Source organism: Mesocricetus auratus, unplaced genomic scaffold (genome assembly GCF_017639785.1).
Source record: "Mesocricetus auratus isolate SY011 unplaced genomic scaffold, BCM_Maur_2.0 Super-Scaffold_100676, whole genome shotgun sequence".
In the NCBI taxonomy this organism is placed as follows: domain Eukaryota; kingdom Metazoa; phylum Chordata; class Mammalia; order Rodentia; family Cricetidae; genus Mesocricetus; species Mesocricetus auratus.
In genome coordinates this window covers 128,884,590-128,902,554 of record NW_024429266.1, presented here as the reverse complement: position 1 = coordinate 128,902,554, position 17,965 = coordinate 128,884,590, and the positions used below count along the sequence as shown (strand labels likewise).

The 17,965-nt window shown below is 46.1% G+C and overlaps 1 protein-coding gene across 3 annotated transcripts in view; it reads right to left on the bottom strand.

Annotated features, from left to right (window-relative positions):
• Gng12 (G protein subunit gamma 12) overlaps nt 1–17,965 on the bottom strand; it is a 110,968-nt gene that overhangs the window by 10,256 nt on the left and 82,747 nt on the right. The window contains exon 1 of one of the 3 annotated variants that reach the window (XM_040739099.1): nt 2,038–2,144. The exons of the other annotated variants lie outside the window; for them this stretch is intronic. The gene's annotated coding sequence lies outside the window, so the exon portion shown is untranslated. Of the gene's footprint in view, nt 1–2,037; nt 2,145–17,965 lie in introns of those variants that run through there. 3 annotated transcript variants of the gene reach the window in all.

Below are 17,965 nucleotides of genomic sequence, written 5' to 3'. Positions count from 1 at the left end.
TTCATATCAGAACCTGAAGGTTAACACCAGCCTCAGATGGTGTGACCGGGCCCCACATTCATTGCACAGTGTGTGTTTTAACTTCAAATTGACTGTCACCCTTTGAAAAAGGAATTTCGGCTGGGCACAGTGGTGCAAGCCTTTATTCCAAGCTCTCAGGAGGCAGAAGCAGGCAGACATCTAAGAGTTGAAGGCCAGCCAAGGCTTTACAGTGAGACTCTGCCATAGACAGACAGACGTTTTACTGTAGAAGGAAGATGTCCAGAGAAATGGAAAACCCTTAGCTGGATCTGATGGGCAGCTGCTCCTTTGCCATCTGCTAGTTTTGGTGCAGCTCTGCATGCCCTGGACATGCAGTGCCAGGGTTAGCAAGGTCTCTTGCTCTTCCCAGAAAAGGTCTTGTGTTTAAGCCTTGATTTTCTCGTGGTAAAAATGGGACAATTCTATTTTACTATTTCAAAGGACTGTTAAAAGTATCGGATAAAATTAGCATATGTGTACGAATGGTTCAGTGATAGGATGCTTGCTTAGCCTAAGAGAAGTCTTGGAGTCAATCCCTACCAAATAGGGAAACGCATGCAGGTGAATAAATATGAAGACTGATTTTTGGGTGTTTAGTACCTGTATCCTATTATCAGATACTGTGTGGTGTGTACCACACTCTTTGTAGTTCCTACTGTAATTCCTGGAGCTTGGCAGAGTTCTGCCCTCTTTCTGGCATGAACCCCACTGAACTACAGGGCTAGAAAGCAATAAATGATGTCTCGATGTTAATAGGAGGAATCGTGTTCCCCACTCCAAATTCATATGCTGAAGGTCTAACCCCAGCACTTCAGAGTATGCCTGTATCTGGAGGTAGGGTCTTCTAAGAGGTAACTGAATTAAAATGAGATCTTCAGAGCAGACCCTTAACTCACAGGACACTGTTTTTAAGAAGCACAAATTTGGGCCTAGAGGTTCACAAAGGGGAGACAAGAAGTCCAACATTTGGATATCCAATTTCTAATCCCCAGGAACAATAAAAAACAAACTGCTGTTGCTTATGCCCCTGGCCTCTGGTAACTGGATAGCATTCATAGCAAATGGTCACACCTAGGTTCTCTTGCCACCAGAACAGTGGTCAAAGCATTTAGAAATGATCTGGCTGGCAGGAGTGACAGTAATTTTTGCATATAAGAAGGGTGGAGGGCAGTTTGAGGGAGGTGGGGGGGTGCTATTCCAGAGTCTAATCAGCAATCAGTTACAGAGAGGCCCCATGGCATGGCAGGCTTCTGGTTCGGAGTCCTTCATGGGGACTCTAGGGAGAACCAGTCTGGCCGTTCAATGATTACACAGAGCAATTCTGCGAAAACTGCAGAGTGCTTTCTGTTGGCTGGAACTAAAGCATGAGTCACATGGAATTATTAACTGCTGTTAACAGCTTGCAGATTAGCTATGTTTTCTCTTACTGCCCTGCTGCTATCACTGTTGACTACCTCCAACTCCAGTCTTCAGTGGAGGAAGGATTGAGTCTTAGTACTGGCCTTCTCTTTTTCCCAGCTGAGGTTATGGGTGTGAGGCCAAGGGAAGACAAGCCTGTGGTCAAGCTGTACAGGCCACCCAGATCCTGCAAACCATCATCCTGATGGCTTGGAAGAAGAAAAAGGAGAGGAAGCAATAAGGAAGGTCTGCAGGAGAGTAGGAGCACACAGTTTGCATGGAGAAGGTGCTGTATTTCGTATTGATCTAAAGATCATCTAGAGACAGATTGCACAGCTCAGAATCAGCCAAACAGAAAGGAGAACAACTCTTGCAAGGCCTCAACAGAGTGAAGTTCTCTATCATCATTCTTGCCTTTTAAGGCAAGTTTCCAACCAATAATGATAGAGACAGTAGGCTAAAATGGTAATTCTGACAACTGCCACCAGTTGCTGAGTACTTTGCACCTGATGCATCATTGCCTTTAATTTTCTTAGCAACATCACAAGGTTACCCAATATCACACATGGTGGAACTGTAGCTCAGGCTACATGACTCTCAAGATGTTGCATACATTACCATGTGAGGCTTGTCCTGGTCAGCAAGAGTCCAGGATGGAGCTGGCAGAAAGGAGTGACATGTGTCAGCTAGCCTTACTGCACAAAAGAAGGCAATGAACTCCATTCAGAGGGTCATTCACAGTTGGTCCTCACAACAGTATGAGCAGAAGTGTGGCGTGGAGTGAATTTGCAAGCAGGGAAAGGTTAAGGAGAATAGCACCACTGCCCCCATCACAGGTGAGACTACTACTAAAGGCAGGGATGATTGCCGCATCCTGTGTGCCCTGAGGTGCTGGGAAGAAGCCAGGAGAAGTAGCCAATCTCCACTGGAAATCCAGTGAGCAGGAGCTGCTTGGCTCTGGCTTCAGGGAGTATCTAATAATACCTGGGGCACTCGCCTCAGAAACCTGCTTCAGGAAGTCTGCAACAGGGCCCAGACAAACAGACTTTCCTGAAATACCAGTAGTGATGGTCAGACTCTGCCTCTGGCTCTGCCCATTTTTACTTCCGCTTGGAATTAAAATGGGTCAGTTTAGAAGAATGCTACTTTCTGTCTATGCATGGCTTTCCAAAGCTCTGACTAAGCCCTGGATGACTCTCATTTTGATGACAGTGGCCTACAGGGCTAACTTCCTTCAGGATGAATTTGCTTTATTGGCTGACATTTTTCTTTGCTATAAAGTCTAAGTCTGTTTCGATGACACACACTTCCTTGCTTGCCACACGCAGTGGTAGCCTCCCAACAATGCTCCCTCTGTCTTCAATGCAGGTCCCCTCAGGGCTGCCTTGAGGTACTGGTGTAGCAGAGCCACCAAGGACTTCTACTGTCGATAAATCAAAATCGCAGCTTGTCACTTGCTACTCCAAAACAGTCTACTCCAAGGTTCATCATATAAAATTATTGAGATAGTTTACATTTTGGGGTGCTGAGTCACTGGAACTCACTGTATCTTAATTGGATCAGCAGCATTTGAGTGCTCAATAATTACAATACCTTCCGATCTCATCTGGCCTGACCAGTACAGTCCAGTTGCAGCTTACAGCTCTGAAAAGCTGACTTAAGCAAGATCCAAGGTTTTCCCAGGGTGCCCCTCAAAAAGTCCAAGGGTTTGCACGCAAGGCCTTCTCAGAATTCTGCATCTGTAATAAAATTCCTAATCACAAAAGAGCTTGTTCCTACATAATGTGTACTGAATGCCAGATACCAGGTGACAGGCACGCCTTTCTGTGCACTGTCCTAAGTTTCATTTATAGTTTCCTACATGACATTAGGCATGTGTCAAGAAACAGTTAAGAAGCTGCTAGGATAAGATTTGTGATTAGACAAGCGGATGCTAAGGTTCAGCCCTGGAATTTTTATTGTTACAGAAACAGTGTCAGCATATCACATTCAATTCCTTGACTTTATACATTGTGTTTTCAAGTGCTGAGCCTCTGCTCAAATTATCTGCTAGCTTCTTGGATCTATTTTAGTTTTCTCTTGCTTTAGGTTCCTGTTTACACTGCTACCCACTTCAAAGAGCTTCCCTAACTACTTTTACTTGCAGCAACTAATCCCTTTTATTAATTAATTCCTGCTATACATGCATATAGCTCAGGGGCTCAAGGATTCTTGAAGGGCCTGACCCATGCATGGAAAGGGTGGGAAAGGCAGGCTGTACATGAATAATTATTTGCTATTCAATGCATATAGTTACATAACTGATTTATATAAACATTGTAATATAGCAATGACATGTCTTCATTACCATGTATCAGTGACTGTTACTAGTGCTTAGTGCTCTGTGCAAATACAGGGTTATTTAGTATCCCTAGAGGTAGGACTTATCACACCCATAAAGACTAATGCTCAAGAAGGTTACAGAATTCCCAAGATAACAAAGCTATACATTTTAGACCATATTTCTCTAACATCAAATCCATGTCCTGACCACCTTGTTCCACCTTCCCTTTCACAGCAACTAATACAGAGAAACAGACCTCCATAACCACCTGGGTTAGATTAAGACATATAGATTAGCTAGTGTGAAACCATCACCTGGGGGGTGTTTTTATGTCTGCTACTTGCTATTTTAGAAACAGGATATATTTTGCTAGTCTTTCCCAGAGTATCCAGCAAAACTGCCTATTTTGAGCTAACGATTACCTACTGCTATCCTTTCTTGCACAGATTTTAGAAGCCTAGATGGAATTCCTGGTTTTCCCATATATTTGATTAGGGCAAAAATGTTGACTCTGTGAACTTTCACCTCCAGGATGAGATGGCATCCAGGTTCCAAGGGCCATGCTACTGTGTACCCATGTGAGGTATCCAAACAAGTTTTCAGCTGTGAGGGAAGTCCATGAGAAGGTGCCCTGTGACCTACAGCAGCATAGTGCTTAGCCCCTGCCCTTTTATGCTGGGCCATGCTACATCCATCTGTTTAGACCAATGTTTATAGTCAACACCGGGAACACTGCTTAGGAACAAGTTTTACCTGCTATCCAGTACAGCAAGAGTGGTTCAGAAAATATTTGTTTATATTTTCATGACTGGTTTAGCATAGATAAATGTCTTGTGTGTTTTTCTACGAGTGGATGAGTGAAATAATTTTACAACTATTTCATGATGGGAAGCAGTAATGTGGAGAGTGGAGGAAGGCTTGACTTAATGTGTGTTGACATGTCAAAGACCACAATGCCTCAGATCTGTGAGAGTGGCAAAGCCTTCCTTTGGTCCAAGTAGGAGTGTTTTTACTAATGACTGACCAACGTGTGCAGAAACTATCAACCATGGTTTCGTCCTCCAGTATGACTGCAGCCTGAGACTGCTCCTCTACGGACCTCCTGCCTAGATTAGCTAAGTCTACTCTTTGTTTAGCTGTATATCATAAGCCCACCTCCTAGGTTCAGATGTATAAAGTAAGGCTCAGGCCTGTGCAGTTGGTTTCCTCCATTAGAGCAAGCACAACCCACCAGATCGCGGCTTTTCTGTCCCATGTCTTTCTGTCCTTTCTTCATCCACTGTCACCTAGTCAGGACAATCTCTGAAACGTGTGGAATGAGTTGAGGGCTTTATATCGTGTTTTTATTTGCTCCTTGCAACATCCCTAAAAAAGAAATTACTGTTGTTTCATTAATTAGCATGTTTTTGTTAGGAGCGTAAACACACTGAAGCACTAATGACAGCTATCTTGGGCCTGGGGAGTTGGGTCAGTGGGTAAGAGTGCTTGCTCTACAGTGTAGTAGTGTGAATTAGAATGGCTTCCATAGGCTTTTTCATTTGAATAGCTGATTCTAGGTTGAATGGTTTTGGGGAAGTGTCAGGAGGCCTGGCCTTGCTAGAGGAGGTGGTGGTGGGTTTTGAGGTTTGGGGCTGCTTTTGTGGTTTCTCTCTGCCTCTTGTTTGTGGAGCAAGATGTGAGCTCTCACCTCTTCCTGCACCATGACTGTGGTCTACACTCATGCTCCCCTCTAATTCTCTGAAATGATAAGCCCAATTAAACACTTTCTTTTATAAGTTTCCTTGGTGGTGGTGTTTTGTCCCACCAACAGAAAAGTAACTAAGGACCTTAATTAAAATCTCTACCACCCAGGTTAAAAAAAAAAAAAAAAAAAAGCTGTTCCAGGACAGGCTCCAAAACAACACAGAGAAACCCTGTCTCGAAAAACAAAAAACAAAAACAAAAAACCAAAAAATCTGGGCATGGACTGTGTGTGCCTTTAACCCCTAGTCAGGTGGATCCTAAGAGCTCTTTGGTCAGTCAGCCTAGTTGGACTGGTGATCTTCTGGTTCAGTGAGAGACTGTCTCAAGGCATTAAGTCAAAGAATGGTAATGTGTCCCTCTGGCTTCTATTCATATGCACACAAGGGTACACACACAGGCACCCCTGCCAAGACTGTGATAGTAGACACACACTACTGTGGTAATGGTGGTACTTCCAAATGGCATAAGAGCAGTTCTCACTGTTTCACACGGGGGTGGTCTTATACATCTGGGAGGAAAGAGCCACAAAGGGTAACAGGCTCCAGTGAAGGTGCTCTCTAGTACAGTGCTCTCAGCCTGTGGTCTCCACACTTGCAGCAGCAACCCAGGATTATCTGGGAATTCTTAGGAATGGTAACTCTCAGATTCCAACCCAGACCTACTGAAGCAGAACTGGGGTGGACCTTGTCAATATGTGGCCTAGAACCCCTTCCCCTGCCATTACTCAAGGTGAGGGACTGGAGAGATAGCTCAGAGGTTAAGTGAGACTGCTCTCCTGCAGGAGACCCCATCACCAGCATGGGAAGGGACAGGGAAAGGCTTGCAACGGGGTCTGACACCCTCTTCTGAACTCTGCAGGTACCTGCACTTGCATGTGTGCACACCCACATATATACATAATTAAAAATAGAAATAAATCTAAAGCAGAAGTTCTCAACCTTTGGGTTGTGACCCTACCTGGAGTTGCATATCAGATATACTATATAGCAGATGTTTATATTACAGTTAATAACAGTAGCAAAATTAGAGTTATAAAGTAGCAATGGAATAATTTTATGGTTGGGGGACACCACAACACAAGGAACTGTATTAAAGGGTCAAAACTTTAGGAAGGCTGAGAACCACTTTAGATTCTAAAAGTCTCCAGATGATTCTTATGCCCCTAAAGTTTAGGAAGTGCTCACTGCTGTGGACAGAGCCAAACAGCAGGAAGACCGGGCTCTGAAATAAACAAACAATTATTCTATTTAAACAAGTGTGATTGTAGTCCTGATGTTTTTCCACAACTGAGCACACTTGAGCACAGCCTTGTTACATGTTGAAAAGTGGCCCTGAATGATGCCAGCATCTTGAAGGGACAGGACAAATGGTTAGCAAGGATCAGCCTGGGAGAGCCTGAGAAGACATGTGCAGTTCAGCGACACTGACAATTACTAGCTGGCTCTGAGCATGGTCTACAATGCATGTGGGCTGCTGGACTGGTGGCTTATGCTCCCACGAGGATGGACTAAATCCTGAGCATGAGGAGAGACATAAGTGGGATAATGAAATACTCCAGGGCAGGAACTAGGAACTTGGAGAAAGGAGTGGACAGTGAAGGTTGGGCAGGTTGAATATACTGATGACTGAAACTGAATCAGTCCTCAAGGACTGGCACTAACGGCGGAGAAGAAGAGGGAAAGGAATTTCAAGATGGTCAAGAGCAGTAGAGAACAGCCTAGAGTGACTTTCTTAGTGAAACAGGGCTGCCAAAGGTTCCCTGGCACAAATGACAGGCCTAAGGGAGCTGATGAAAGAAGGAGTAGGCAGTCTCAGATGGAGACACGTGAAGAGGCAGAGAGCTCAGGAGATTCTTTTCAAGGGAGGTTTAAGGGCAGCCAATACGATAAGGTCCAATAGTCAGACAGAATTGGGCTCAAATCTCAGTACTGCCATTCAGTGCAGAATGTGTTAGGATGCTCCCTCTACACGAACTCCCAGATTCTCTGCGAAACAAGATAAAGGGAGTGCTTACCTTACAGAACATTTCAGAGGAGCCGAGAAGGGTCACTAGTGTCACAAAAGCCAGGGAAGAAAGGGAATGCTTCTGGAACACAGTTAAACTCACTGAAGTATTTGTAGTTAAAAACATATTTAGAATGCATGTAAGAGAAAGATATTCCAAAATGACAGGAATTCTGGGGGTAGGAGAGGAGGGGGGTTAAGTGTTGTCCATGAAGCACTGTATTTATGAGGTCTTGGTTTGGATAATGGAATATCATTTGACAACACCTATGCTTGTCAACTGTTGTTCTCTAGGACTCAACACAACTTCATCCTTTGAACAGTATATGAAGTTGTTATTTATTCCACTTTAGAACTGCATGGACTGAGGCAGCTGCTTAGAAAAAGCCAAGACCAGCAAGAAGGTGCTTGGAGGAATTGTCACTCTGACCCCAGCTTCAGCTATACCAGAAGCTGGGAGGGTGCAGTGGTGCATGCTTTTAATCCCAGTGTTCAAGGAGCAGAGATCTATGTGAGGCTGAGGCCAGCCAGGGCTGCAGAGTGATATCCTGTCTGAAAACAAATAAACCACCTTCAAAACTCTGTAACTGTCATTCTCGAAACTAGGAGGAGGGGCAGGGAATACAGAGCAAGACTCACTCACAGGACTTCTGAGTGGGGGCTCTCTGAACAAGTTGTTTCCAGAAGAAAAGGGATGGGTAGCACGCATTATGAATTGGAGTAAGCTAGAACTACTGAGAAGTGTGGCAGGACAGGGAAGGCAAGATGCTGATAACAGGCAACGATGTCTTGGATGGCTGGCCACAGTGGAAGTCAGAGATAGAGTGGAGACGTGAAAGTGGTCCCTGTAAGAGCTGAATGGATGAGCTGAGGACTGGGCATGGAAATTAGGAAGAGAAGGGGGTGGAAGAGACACCTGGAAGATACAGGCATGGAAAAGAAACAGCAGGGAGCATGGGATGAAAGCAGGCACAGAAAACCATGAAAGAAAAGAGAAGCTTACTTAAAGTATACTTTGTTAGCTAGGCATGGTAGCACATACCTACAACCCCAGCTCCTGGTAGACCCAGGAAGGTGATTTCTTTGTGAAATCCAGCCTGGTCTATGTAAAAAATTCCAGGCCTGTTTCTGGATAAATAGATAAGTAAACTTTTCTGCTGTTTTTTTTTAAACTACTAAAAAAGATTTTAAAAATCTGTATATATGTATGTGTAGTGCAGCATGTGCAAGCAGGTACCTCAGGAGAACGAGGCACTCGAGTGCCTGCAACTGGAGTCCTGTGCAAGAGCAGTATGCTCTCTTAAAAGCATGACACCATCTCTCCAGGCCCTTGTTTTCTTGAGACACAGTCTCAAATAGCCAAGGCTGATCTAGAACTTGATCTACCCTCCCCAGTGTTGTGATTACGGGTATGCTACCTGGCTTTTAGGAAGTTTCCTCCTCGTTTTCACATGAGTATATATGTGGTATGTGTGTGTGTGCACATTTCCACGCATGGGGTGAGTATGCACATGTGTGTGCATATACCCTGAAGACCAAGACTGATGTTGGATATCATCCTCTATAGCTCTACCACCTTATTCATTGAGGCAGGTCTCCGGATCAAATCTAGAACCTGCTTGATATGACTCTTCTCAAAAGGCAGTCACTCTGACTTTTGAGACAAATCATTGCACAACATCACCTCTGACACCTGGAGAGGGGCTGAGGAGACGGTTCACTCAGTAAAGCACCACTGTACAAGTAAAGACTGGAGTTCGACCCTTAGCACCCATGTAGAAGGCTGGGAACACCTAGTGTTGAGAAGGTGAGATGGAGGGTTTGCTGTTCTTGCAGGCTGCTTGAATCAGCAATCAGTGAGAAACTGTCTCAAAGAATAAGGTTGAGGATGGCCGAGGAAGATCCTTGGCATGGACCTCTGGCTTGCCTCCCCTCCCCCACACACATGGAGAGCAACCAAGGAAGACACCTGATGTCAACCTTTGCTCTACACACACAACTGTAGACACACATGAGTATGTAGACACACATACACAACTGGACAAAAGACTAAATATTCAGTAAGTTACTATACACAATTTGCCTGGTAAATTTTGTTCACTGAAATAAAAAGATTTTACAAAATAAGTTTCAAACGGTTTGAAGTAGAAGATTCTTCTCTATAACCTCTGGAGAAGAACTTCCATGGCTACTGTCTGCCCTGAGTTTCCCAGGCCTGATCTAATTGAAGCACTGGACATTGCCTGGCAAGTAGCAGGAATCATTTAAGATGACAATGATTCACATGGGATGACACTAGCAGGGTAAGTTCTTACAGATGCTGACATCTGTGTCACCTGTATTCGCTCCAGCCTAACCCTGTATCGATCTGATGGTCTCCTGGAGGGATGGGGCCATATGTTCCTCATGTTCTTCATGTGCAGCACAGGAACAGTAAGCTCAGGCTGGTTTGATTTATTATGACACATGAGTAGCAGGAATAGACTGTTCTGAAAGTCTTCTTAATAATTCAGGAAATAAGAGGGACAACATTGTTCTGGAATTGTGTACAGAGAAAGGCCCAACACAGTTAAATGAACTGATTGCAAAGCAAGACCCCAATAAACACACAAAGGAGTAGAGGATGAAAAGTAGACTCCTCAAATGTACTGGGAAGGTGTCACATCATCCAAAGTCCCCTCCAGTGAATGCTTCCCCAAATGTATCATCTATTGGACAAAGTTAGGTTGTAGAAACTATTTAGCACTGATTGTAATCAAATACTAGTTAGGGACCACAACAAGCACTTCCAAAATTAAAACACAGCATTTTTACACAATTTCTTGTGTACGCTGAGATAAATTCTGTTGCAACTCTAAAGTGCACCTGCAGTGCGCATGCTCTCAGGACTTCTGCACTGGTGGGTGGGAAAGTACTGTCCCTTTGTACTAAATACTGATCCAGGGAAACTCTCTTCTGAAGCTGTGAGCTCTGGAAATAAAGAGGTCACTAAATTATGTTCTCTGATAAAGGGTTGGAGAGAACGGGCAGCAAGGAGCCAACCCTAGGAGTTACAGCACCATCAATCCTTTTACTTACTCATGTACCTGTAGAGTTAATTAAGCTTTTATGGCCAGTAATGAGCTCAAGGATTAAATGATGAGCGAGGTAATAGCAAAGCAGGCTTCTGGCTGTGACCACACAGGAGCTTCTGTTGGTTGAAGCAGATTATGCCTGTCCTGGAGACGTTTTCAAATATTCTTCTATGCATAAGTAAACCCAAGTAAGTGTGTGTGTGTGTGTGTGCGTGTGTGTGCGCGTGCGTGTGTGTGTGTGTGTGTGTGTGTGTGTGTGTGTGTGTGTGTGTTACCCACAGTCACACAGGGCTGACTTTAGTAGGAGGACTGAATAGCCATTACTGTCTGTGCCAGCATTCTAAGTTTGCATTCCTGGCACTCATGGTCCTCACAGGCTCATGCCTTCCTGGGCTGGAGGGACTTAGTTACACATGAAGACCATTCCCAGCTGGATGCTGGAACACATGCCCAGCTGTCAGGGGACGCTAATGCTCGCCCCATGGGGGCGTCATTTTCTCCTTTCCTATTCTTATATTTCTACTCTGGACATCTAAAAGACATCAGGAGATTTTAAAACACAAAGTGCTTTCTAAAATATTATCTATACTGGACTAGGTCCATTAATGGCTAAAATTTATTTTTGTAGGCCTGTGTGACTGTCTTGAATTTAACATGAAAATTTATGTGAAGTTCAGATTTTATGCTAAATTAATTTTTATTGAAGATAATTTTAAAAATCCAGGTTTTTTTTTTTTTTGGCCTCAAGAGACTGTTTCCTAGTAGCTTATCAAGGGCTTCCTTCTTAAATATTTAGCATGTTTTCACTTTCAGTAATTTCACAGGGATAGTGAACAGAGGAAGTGTCTGTCCTCCCACGTAAATGAACTCATTTGCTTGGCTTGGACACTATTTGAGTGTGAGTCCTATGATTATCATCTGTAAGAAACATTGTCCCAACATGGCACAGTTATGAGGTAGAATCTGGTGAAAGACTGTAAGTAACTGGGGGTAAGCCTCCCTTGGAAGGGATTAATGTAGTTCTCATAGAGCCCTGGCTATGTCCCTTGAGAGCAGGTGATTATAAACAGCAAGCCAGTCTCCCCGTCTCCGCTCTGGTCTTTACATGTATCTCTGCTACTGTGATACCATATGTTATTGTGTTCTCACCTGATGCCACACATGAAGACACAAAATACAGGGCTTCTAGGCTTCAGAACTGTGACCTAAACTAACTTCTTCCCTTTTTAAAAAATTTTTTTAAATAAAGTACCAAAGGGTATTGTAACATTGTTATAATATTGTAATATTGTTGAAGGAATCAACAACCAAGTGTCTAAGAAGACGTTCTTACTAGGCCTGCCTTCCAGAGTCACTTAAGTAAATGCTATAGCTCACTCATGTTCCAATCTTACCCTATTCTTGTAAACTCAGAGTATTAGGGGCAGGACCTGGTCCAGGTACATTCTGGAAAAGCTGTGTGTGAGTCTGAGGGCACTCCTCCTTGAAAACCATATGCCTAGAAGATACCAGGTCCCTCTGGCTGTTCTGCCTTGTGGCGTTGGAGAAGTTATTTCTTCCCTCTGGGCTAACCTGGAGTCCTCATCTCTAATACTGGACACCGTAGGTGGTCTGCACTTTCCTCTCCTTTTGTTCAGAGCCACTCAGACCCCAGGACAAGCCTTTAATATGCATATATTGTCCCAATGATCAAGGTAGGGACTATACATGTCACTGAACTGTAGTGACACAGCAGCTCACTACTGCCGATGGAGCCATAACTGTGGAGTTGAAGGTGCAGGGGGACACCATTTAGTTTCTTCTGGAATCCTAGAAGACTTTTTAGCTGGGGACAGAGCTACCCGAAGGTAAGGCAGGGCGGTATTCCTTATTGGCTTGTCTCTAAGGCAGATGAGCATCCAGGAGAGAAAATACTGGCAATAGGTGCTGAAAACAAATCCCCACACCTACAGCTGTCTCCAGGGAACAATACACACACGGAATAAATCCGTTACCCAGCATGAGGGACAGCTTTCCTGATTCCACTCAAAGCTGAAGCTTTGCCTAAGTCCTCCTGGCAGAGGGAAGGTGAGCACTGAGGCGGTGAGAACAGCCTGCCCCGTCTGCTGTGGTGCTAGCCCTGCCTTGGGGCACCTGCGATGGATGGCCCTGCTTGTCTGACAAACCCAGAAAGGAAGCTTCAATTGAAGAACTGCCCCATCAGATTGACCTGTGGACACATCTGTGGGCCATTTCCTTGACTGTCAATCGACACAGGAGGGTACAGTCCACCACCCCTAGGCACCTGGGCCTGCACTATAAAAGAAAGGTAGCCGATCATTAGAGTGGGGGCAAACCTGTGTGCAGTATTTCCCAAGGCAGTGGTTCCCAACCTTCTTAATAATGTGACCCTTTAACACAGTTCCTCATGTTGTGGTGACCTCAACCACAAAGTTATTTCATTGCTACTTCATAGCTGTTAGTGTTTTATCTCAGTAACAAAAAGCAATCTAGGACAGTGTGTTTTCATGTCTCAAACCGAGCCTGCCGCACTTCCTGTCTCTAAACACAGCTGTTCTTGAAGACCTGCCCTGGGCTGCTTTCCTGTCCCAGGCCTCACAGCTGCCTGTAAGTCCCAGAGCTTTACTCAAATGATCCAAGAAGATGTTTCTTTCATAGCAGTTACCATTTCAGTAGCTGTGTTTCTGAGACCTTGTCTCCTCACTTCCACAGGACTAGCTGGCCTGTACTGGTTTCTTTTTCCTTCGGTGCCCACCAGCAAGTGTCCATGCAAGCCTTGCTAATGTGTATTAGGGGGTGATGGCAGCAACTTTGGCTTTTCTGGGTTGTACCCTACTCCCAAGTTTTTTGAGCTATGCGACAACTGGGCTTCCCAATGGCAAAGCTAACCCAGCAGACCTGAGGATGCTGCTCTGACAGGGATGGGATTAGAACCTGGACCATCACCATTTCCCTTTTCTCCCCATGGCCTGACTGAGGGGACACTGAGACCACACTGCAGGCGAAGCATACTGCAGCCAGGACCATCTTCCTGAAACTCAGCTCTGATAGGTTATGTCATTGGGTTGGTGAAAATGTGAATTCCATTTTGATGAGTTATATCAGCCACTTAATGGAAATGTGAATTCTATTTGCAGTCCTGCAAACAGGATATTTGCATATTGTTATTTCAGACAGGAGTAGTCACAAAGAATGTGCACCTCATTTACCAGGGGATCTGAAAGTTCACTGCAGCACTAGTCAAAGCTGGTTACAAATGCAACAGCCCACCTGAGCACTGAGAGTCACCCGATGGTTTTCACGTACACAAAGAAAATGGCAAGGAACAAGCTTAAACACCTGCATTGGCAGGGGTGAGTTATAAACAAGGCTGAATGAGAGAAGCCAGTCACAAAGGATGAAACGGAGTGTGCCCCATATGGTTCCAGCCACATGCAGAGCAAAAACAGGTCAAACCGCTCTATGCTGCCAGAAGCCAGGTCGGTGAAGGAGAGGGCACTGCCTGCCATCTGGACACCTGCCTACACCTTCTCTGTGTGCTGAACTGGGCACACCACGCCACCGCTGGGCTTCTTGCTCTTTGGACGTTCTCCAACCTTAAGTAGCCCAAATGTCTGGTGATCCAAGGGCTCTTTCTGGAGAGAGGCTCTCAGCCCGCAGCATTCATGATTTTTCAAAGGGCCAGAGCCCAGAAAGGCGGAGAACACCCACTCCACTTCCTGCTCCTTAGAGTGGGCCCACAGCTTAACTGCACAACTTGCTCCTTTGTCTTTTTCAGAAACCCTTTCCCTTTCCAATTCCCTCTCTGTGGGAAATCTATATCTGCTTCTAGGTCATGTCACGATACCGCTCCATCAAGTCTCTGTTCATCCTTCAGATCAAAAACCTCTCCCGTTCACAACTCTCCTTGAGGGGATGGTGTGATACCTTGACAGGCACTGAGGGTTTGCAAATAAACCACCTCTGACCTCTGACCTCTGACCACAGAGGACTTTGTATCCGGCAGGAGGACAACAGATGCATCTACAAATTAATTTTAATTAAAAAAATCATTAGAAGAGAGAAACAGGTTAAGTTCTTGGGGAATTCTCCCACCTGGTTGAGGGAATCTGGGCAGACTTTGTGGAGGAGGTGGCAATGCTCTGTAGGATTTGGGGTCAAGAGGGAAGAGCAATCTGCTTGGAGGGGCAGGGGTTAGTGTAGCGAAAGCCCTGAACTTGTGAAGGACTGGGCACACTGTGCAGGGTAGGGCTATGTGGGAGAGAGGGAGAAGGGGTGGGCTGGAGTAAAGGGTTGGCAGTGAGGCTGGGGAGCCTGAGTTTTGGAGTTGCAGGATGACAGTGCGCCTGTGTCTGCCTGTCTCTGAGGTGAGGGGATCACCTCCTCTCTGGAGGGCCTAAAATGCATTGTTCTGCCTATGAGTTTCTTTCTCATCCTGTGATTATCAGATGCTTATGATCTGGTACTGTCCTCTCACTTAAGGATGGAAGGTTTTGGTGCTGGTGCACCACCTTACACATTGGTGAGCCAATGAATGTGCAGCACCCATTTAAAATCTAAATGAATGTGCAAAAGAAGAAGAGAAATCCCCACACAGTGTGCACCCAGATTCCACATTCACCCGTTCCTGCCCTGGTGTTCACTGTGATGACCCATACCGAGAGCAGAACTGCAATGGCTAAGGAGAAAAGTCAGCTGACAAAGTCAGAAAGTTGACAGCCACACAAGGTGGAAGACAGGAATGTGTCCCAGCCAGCCACCACCCTCAGATGAACCACTGCCGCCTGTGCGCCATGAATTACTTGGATGCTGGTGAGGAAAGGGCCCTGTGTCACAGCTGGCAGCTGTGGTGGCCTCCCTGTGCTGTCCGTCCCTCCCTGGTGCGCCCCCTTCCACTTCAATGCTGTTTCCCTCTCATTACTGTACCTCCTGAGCACCTTGTAGTTACGATACTTTGGACATCAGCATGGAAAAACCAGGGGCAAAGTAGAGACAAGAATTTGCCTGGGGTCCCGACTCCCAGTGAGGTACTTACTCTATTGTCTCAAATCGTGGGCGAGGCTTTCACCGGTACACCCAGGGCTCCCGGAAGTGAGTAGGGTGATGACAAGTACCCTCCTTCCTATCTGTACTGGAGTGTGCAGCTGGCCCTCCATCTCATCGAGACTGGGTGATGATGGTGCTTCCTCACGGGAACAGGTAGTTCATGGGAAGCTGAGCTGCTGCAGCAGTTCCCTCCCATCCAGAGCAACCATACAGATGGGAAAATGAAACAGCGACACTTGAACAGCAGAGCTCCAGAGGCAGTCTAGGTGCCCCAGCAGTGTGTGCAGAGCAGGGATGGAGTGAGCTCAGCAGTGTGTGCAGAGCAGGGATGGAGTGAGCTCAGCAGTGTGTGCTGTGCAGGGATGGAGTGAGCTCAGCAGTGTGAGCAGAGCAGGGATGGAGTGAGCCCCAGCAGTGAGTACTGAGCAGGGATGGAGTGAGCCCCAGCAGTGTGTGCAGGGATGGAGTGAGCCCCAGCAGTGTGTGCAGAGCAGGGATGGAGTGAGGTCCAGGAGTGTGTGCTGAGCAGGGATGGAGTGAGCCCCAGCAGTGTGTGCAGAGCAGGGATGGAGTGAGCCCCAGCAGTGAGTACTGAGCAGGGATGGAGTGAGCCCCAGCAGTGTGAGCAGGGATGGAGTGAGCCCCAGGAGTGTGTGCAGAGCAGGGATGGAGTGAGCCCCAGCAGTGAGTACTGAGCAGGGATGGAGTGAGCCCCAGCAGTGTGTGCAGGGATGGAGTGAGCCCCAGCAGTGTGTGCTGTGCAGGGATGGAGTGAGCTCAGCAGGGAGTACTGAGAGGGATGGAGTGAGGTCCAGGAGTGTGTACTGAGAGGGATGGAGTGAGCCCCAGGAGTGTGTACTGAGCAGGGATGGAGTGAACCCCAGCAGTGAGTACTGAGCAGGGATGGAGTGAGCCCCAGGAGTGTGTGCTGAGCAGGGATGGAGTGAGCTCAGCAGGGAGTACTGAGAGGGATAGAGTGAGCCCCAGCAGTGTGTACTGAGAGGGATGGAGTGAGCCCCAGGAGTGTGTGCTGAGCAGGGATGGAGTGAGCCCCAGCAGTGAGTACTGAGCAGGGATGGAGTGAGCCCCAGCAGTGTGTACTGAGCAGGGATGGAGTGAGCCCCGGTAGTGAGTACTGAGAGGGATGGAGTGAGCCCCGGCAGTGTGTACTGAGCAGGGATGGAGTGAGCCCCAGCAGTGTGTACCTAGCAGGGCAGAACCACCTGAAAACAGCTCATAGTCTGTCTGAACTCCTTTAGGCAGAGCATTCTGGCCAGCCAGGCCAGAGCCAGCTTGTGGCCACCACTATTTGGCCCTATTTTATATTTTTTTGAAGACAGCTCAGGTATTTGCCTTTTCTTCATTTTTAAAAAGCAGTGAACAAGAAATACTACCACAAAATCCAAACTGTATTCATGTTAACCAAACAAAAAGATACAATTCCTTCCTTCTATCCTCATTCCAATGGTAGCTGTTGTTCATAGTCTTTTCTCCCCAAACACCTTCTACCGACATTTACAAACATGCCATGTGCATGGATAGGAGTCTATTTGCATATAGTTCTGCAAATTGCTTTTTCAACAACAGTACATATACCATGGGCAATTGGCCTTGCCACCCAGGTTGCTAGCCTATGTCCTTGATTTTAATTTTAATTTTGAGAAATTTAAAGTTTTTATAAGAAGGAAAGGCATAATGTAATGCATACTGAGGGTCATTCTGGGAGTTAGGATATCCCTGTGGCTGATTACTTTTTCTTCTCCAGATCATCCTGGAAGTAACTCAGGACAAGTTTTAAAAACACAAGGGAGGAGATGAGCAGAACCCAACCCACAAGCTATCTGCCTGAGGAAGGACTTCTACTGGTGGCCCACGCAGGCCAGCAATGAGAGCAGCACCCAGAAGCAATGCCTGGAGAATTCTAAGGCTCTTCAGCCAGTGTCCATTCCTTGGAGGAGTTGTTCAAGAGCAAGAACAAGAGCAATGTTCTGGATGTTGCCACTTCTGGAAGCCCAGGAGTCAGTGGTTTCAAATGCAGTGGCATTGCTCAAACAGAGCTTCCTGCCAGGCAGTGGCGGCAGATGCCTTTAATCCCAGCACTCGGGAGGCAGAGGCAGATGGATCTCTGTGAGTTCAAGACCAGCCTGGTCTACAAGAGCTAGTTCCAGGACAGTCTCCAAAACCACAGAGAAACCCTGCCTCGACCTCCCCCCACCAAAAAAAAAAAAAGGGCAGACAATCTCATTTGGTGATAGACAATGCCACACAATCAAGAGTGAGAGAGATGTGGAGAGATGCACAATAGTTAAAAGAGTATTGACTCTTCCATAGGACCAAGTCCATTCCTAGCATCTAT